Below are 6,177 nucleotides of genomic sequence, written 5' to 3'. Positions count from 1 at the left end.
GCTAGTTTTATTGATTTTCTTAGAGGCTTACCAAACTAGTATAGATGTTGGGAGTTGACTAATAAGTCGTATTTTGTTATCTTTCCAAAATTCTTTTATTCTTGGATGATGATTACTCTGTTGATATTTAAGGGTTATTTATGGAAACCCCATTGATTTGTGTTGAACTGAATGAAAATAGCTCAAAGGGTTAGCTTGGGGCTACTCAAAGCCTCAAGCACCGTGTGACGCTCTGGGACCCATTTTGGGGTGTTATAGTTTCAGTCTCAGTCTCAATAAAAGAACTCAAATAGTTTTTTAGATTTCAGTATATCAAGACTGCCAGATACAGTCAATCAGACCAGTTCTTCATAATTTGAACTGTTAGAAACAATCATTCCTTATCAGTAATGCAATATCAGTCTCTCAGTATTCAGTAACACAGTATCAGATCCATCACTTATTAGTGATTTACATGTCAATATCAATAAACTCCAACTTTCAGTATCTCAGTATCAGTAAACTCAAGTTGTCAGTATTCAGACTTAGTAGTCAGTATATCAACGATTTCAGTTACAGTTATGTATTCATGTCTGTATTCTCACGTTCATATCAGTCAATATTTTTCATACATATAACCCTTTGCATTTAGCCTACCTCACTCGTATACTCAGTACATAAACGTACTGACGCATTTACGCTATGGTGCTTTCTCTTATGTTAGACCATAGGTTCAGAGGCATGAGCTCCAAATCAGCAGTAGCATTCCAGTGCTCAGAGTTTCAGTGAGTCCTTCTCATTCGAGGACTATATGATTATTACTTCATTTATCATTTTAGTTTATTTCAGTTGTTAGATAGAGTTAGTTGGGGACATTTTCCATCAACTCCTTATTCAGACAGTTTAGAGGCTTTCAGACTACAGCATGTTAGACAGTTATTACAATTTTGTGTTGGTATTGTTATACCATTTTTAGATATTATTCTTATTAGATGTTTATTCAGTTGAACCTTATGGCCTTGCAGTACATGTTTTCCGCATTTTTATATTATATTATATAGTATATAGGTACAAATATCAGTCATGGGTTAGCTTGTGGTCCTTTGGGGTCATGAGCACCGTGTAGTATTCTGGTTCAGAAAATCGGGGAGTTACATATGTAATAATAATAAACATTGAAATTGGAGTTGAAAAATTATGAAAACACCAAAAATCTATTTTCTCTTTTCAGAAATTTTTTCCAGAATTATTTTTGGAATTTTATTGGCCAAACACCACAATTTTCAACTCCGGAAAAATTTTCCGAAAAAAAGAGAAAAATTTTCATGGCCAAACGGGCCCTAAGTATACCTTGCATTTGTGGATAGCTGATCTGATTAAAAACTTGGGTAAAATTGCAAAATCACCATTCCTAACTGTTAATGTTGACTTTTTGTTGGCAGATATTAGACTACCATATGTCTATGTCATATTTTTCTTTTTTTTTTTTGGAACTCCGAATTTTATACCTAAAATCAATTCAATATCTTAAAATATGTAAAGAAATATTCTACGGGTGTGTTTGGTATGATGGAAAATGTTTTCTAGAAAATATATTTCTATTTTCTTTTGTTTGGTTGTAAAAAAATATTTAGAAAATACTTTTCAAAGCCACTAATTTTCCTTATTTTGAGGAAAAATGACTTTATGACTTTCCTAATAAGTCAAGGGAAGACATTTTCTAGACAAAGATCTTATACGCTATACACTTCTCTTCTTCACCTCCAACAAAATCTTCACATAAGCACAGATCATCGTTGTCTCCAAATTTAGGACTTTCTCCCCTCTCTCTCTTCTCCCTATTGCAAGAATTTCAAAGGTATGTCCATAACTAATTTCTGTTATGGTGCTTGGTAAAAAGTTTCTTTAATTATTTCTTTTTTGCTCGTCTGGGTTTGATTTGAGGCCAATTTTGTTCAAAAATTGAAATTTGAATTTCTAATTTGAGTTAAATTTTGCTTGTTTGGGTCTATTTCTTAATAAGACTTGAGTTGCTATATTAATACTATCATTATATTTACAAATAAAAATTGAACATAATTTCACTACACAAGAAGGAGGAGCTGGTTCCTATCACAAGAAGGAGGAGCTGGTTTCATCTTTCTGTTTTATCCCAACATCAACTTCTGGGTAAAAAAAGCTTCAGTTTTTCTTCCATATTATCCAAAATAGTACAAACAAAAATATATATGTTATTGGATTTGATGGGTTAGAGTTTCTGGGAGAAAAATAAACTTACCATTTTTGTTTCTTACATAATTTTTCTATCATGTTGAATAAATTTTCTTATTTTATTATTATCAACTCAAATAGTACTAGAAGGAAAAGATTCATTAAGTAATTGTGGCATAGTGGGTTTTGGTGGTATTTGGGTTGGAGCTTAGTTAAAAAGTATGAGAAAAATAGGGAAAAAGGAGACAACTTTTGGCTTTTATGGAACTTTGAAGTAGCTCTAACTCTACCAGAGCAACAGTTGGTAGTCAGTAGCTCTGTAATTGGAACAAAATACTTACAACTCACAATAGTATGATCTTCTTTCTACAACTTTTATTTTTATTTGGGAAAAAAGGAAAATATTTTGCTTTTTTGATGATCTAAGTGCTTAATTGGAGTTTTTCTTTTGCTTATCTCTAGTTAAGTACTTTTCTGAATGTGTGTTAGATTTCTTGTGGTTCATAATCTGTGAATTGTGTTGATTTTTTTAGAGTTTAAACCAAGTGCTATGATTCAATTGTATGCTTTTTGAGAAAATTTTAATGCTTATTGAGAGAAGTATAATGCTTCCAAGTATCTGAGGTAGTGGTATGGACTGCGTACATCTTACCCTCCCCATATCCCACTGTATGGGAATACACTGGGTTTGTTGTTGTTGTTGTTGTATCATTGTCCCTTAAGATTTACATCTAAACTCTATGAAAATTGTTCCGATGATACAACACATTATGATAAAACGTATAGTTGTTCCTTAGAACTTGTACATTATCATGCATATGCTTCAAAGGAAATTGTGAGAACAATTTTTTTTATTCTCGATAGCTGGCAACAGCATGGAAATGGACAGAAAACTGAAGAATATACTACTCTAGTTATCTTATACACCATCTGTATTTAAGCTTCACAAAGAGTATATTTATGCTGATGATTCGATTTGGTCTATGTTTTTACTTTAATTCTTAGCTGCCATTGGAACAATTTCAAGTATGCTTATCGTTACCGATAAGGTTAATTCTGGTAAGTTTTGGTACCTATGGGAAGTCATGATACCATCTTTGTCAGTATGCTTAAAGTTTTGCATGCGAAGGTAAGTTATCCAATCCTGCCATCATTCTTCTTTTGTAGAATAAACTTCCAGGAAGATACTTTCACTATGTGGATTATTTACCCCAAAATCATGCTGCTTCTGTGGTCCTACTATTTAATATTTAATGCCTTTCATTGGTCGCAGATAAGGGCCTATAGTATTGTATTCCTTAGCAAAGAAACAAATAAACATAGATGATTAGTATTGGGCATTATCTGATAAGGAATATGTCTGTCTATTACTTTGTTTAACTAATTGATTGATATAATCTTTGTATTGTAGGCATATCCCAATCATGACAAGTTCATCAACAAAAAAATTGAAATGTCTCTTGTGTGTGGAAATGATCGGGCTAGGGGAGATTGTGCTAAATCATTTGAAGATATTGATTTTTATAGTTTTTTTGAGAAAGATGATGATAATGAACTTGAAGGACCATCCATCGAAAAGAATGTGCAAGTAACTGAAGCTTCTCAAATTAAGTCAAGTCGCAAAAGAAAAAGTTCTTTTGAGGTGCAAGATGTCATAGGTGATATATCAATAAAGTTTGGAGAAGAGGCAACGACAATCGGTAGAATGATTGATAGTCGTCAAGATGTGACAAAGTTGTATGAAGAAGTTATGGCAATAGAAGGTTAGAATGAAGAGTTCCTCGGTGATGCTTTTGATTATTTGGTACAAAGTGACACTTTAGGTAAGGTATTCATGGTCAAAAATTAAAATCTTCGTAAGGTGTGGTTGGAACGATTCAAGCAACAACAATAGTGACACCATTGGTTGGTTTAGCTTCATACGATTAGGAAGCAATTATTATTCTCATGCTTTTGTTTTTGATAATGTATTGTGTATTTGCTTCCAAACTTCTCTCTTTTCTTTTATTTTTGATAATGTATCGTGTATTTGCTTCCAAACTTCTCTCTTTTGTGCATTTGTGGGAATTGATTAGGAAGCTTGAATTATGTGAGTAATAGTTTCTTAAATTTTAGCATCTTGTAATATTTTGATACTCGATATTGATATTATTTGCTATGCTTAAATTAGTTCCAACTGAATGTTGAGTTGCTTGATATGTTAGTTAATTGTTTAATGGTATTTTTCAAAAAGTACTTTTTCATCTTACCAATCAAACAACTAAAAATATTTTTAAGAAAAATATTTTTCAAATACTTTTTCCTCTTACCAATCAAGCAACTAAAAATATTTTTAAGAAAAATATTTTTCATTCGCTAACCAAACACCATAAAATATTTTTTGAAAATATTTTCCACCTACCAACAAATATGAGAAAAAAGTACAAAATCAACTTATTTTCCATGAAAACATTTTCCAGGAAAACATTTTCCGTCATACCGAACACACCCTACATCTACACTAATTTTAATTCTAAAAATTATAAAAGGAAAATTAAATTACTTCACCTAATAAAATTAAATAATTATTTAAAAAATATTTTAAGAGTCCCATATATTTTAAGAAGTCTATTAGGAAGATAAATATTAATTAATTCTCCCACCACATATTTTAGAGTCCCATATATTTTAGAAAGTCTGGTTAATATAATAAAAATAATTAAATAATAAATTTTAAAAAATAGTGAAAAAACAGTTTTATCTAAAGCAGAGTCTTTTAATGAATGGTAAAAAGTTCAAATAACTTTCTAATGGTCTTCACACTTTTAATATATTATAGATTATAGATATATATATATATATATCTATATATATATATATATATATATATATATATATATATATATATAAAATTGTTATACCTCTACGATAATATATTACTTCATTAATTTTTAAGAGGCAATATGACACACGCCACTTGATTTTTTCGAGATGGTAGTCTATTTTACTTTGTCATATTTGTTTAATACTCTCCTTATAATACAATTCAATCAAGAAACAATTAGATCATACTTATCTCAATTAATACTACTTTTTCTCTTACTATATTAATTTCTCTCCCCATTTATCATGTAAAAATAAAGGTGAAAACAAATATCAATTCTATTTTAGATAAACTATTTTAAATCAATAATAATTTTTAATAAAAACCATAAATCCATGAGAACTAAAACATACTAGAACGAGTAGTATGTTGGACAACAAGAAACTTGAGGTCTTTTTTGGTTAAAAAAAATAAAAACATGTGGTCACAGGTAACCCCTACCTCTTTAATATGTAGAGTTGTTAATACGGTCCAACTCAGTCCATCCAAGTTATTTCACACGGGTTTTAAAGTTTGACGAGTCAGGCAGGACTGACCGTCAACTTGACAGGCCAAAGAATAGCAAGCTCAACCCATCACACAGTGGGTTTCGAGTCTTCACGGGCCAATCTACTTTTCAAAATATATTATTTTTATAATTTTAATTTAAATTTAAAATGTTAATTACATAAATATTTACAATATAATATTACATGAAGTTATTACTTGTCAATCAAGTATCAATTTTTTTTAAAAATCCTAATAATCTATGAGATTGAATAACTTTTGACACCAAATTCAAATCAAATAGAGATGTTGAAGAACAAACGAAACAGTTAATGAGTAATACTATAACTAGCTAAATAACAATATTAACCTAATTTTGTTTTAATTGATCACAGTAAAATACAAAGAAACGTCAATATTTAGTCCATTATAAGTGAAAATGAACTCTTAAAAAAAATTCTCATGGCACTTATTATGGCGTGTTCAACATTGTCATATCATCTTCATCAAACATATTTAATTCCTTAAAAAAATTTGTATTTTGTATTTTAGTTATTTATCTATTTTATAAGCATAATTAATATTTAAATATCTATAATGGTCCAAATAGATTTTGAGTTTAGACTCCTTTTGATTAT

The sequence above is a fragment of the Capsicum annuum genome, chromosome 1, assembly GCF_002878395.1.
Source record: "Capsicum annuum cultivar UCD-10X-F1 chromosome 1, UCD10Xv1.1, whole genome shotgun sequence".
Lineage (NCBI taxonomy): Eukaryota > Viridiplantae > Streptophyta > Magnoliopsida > Solanales > Solanaceae > Capsicum > Capsicum annuum.
The sequence above is the reverse complement of the archived record's forward strand: the minus strand, read 5'-3'. Positions refer to the sequence as shown.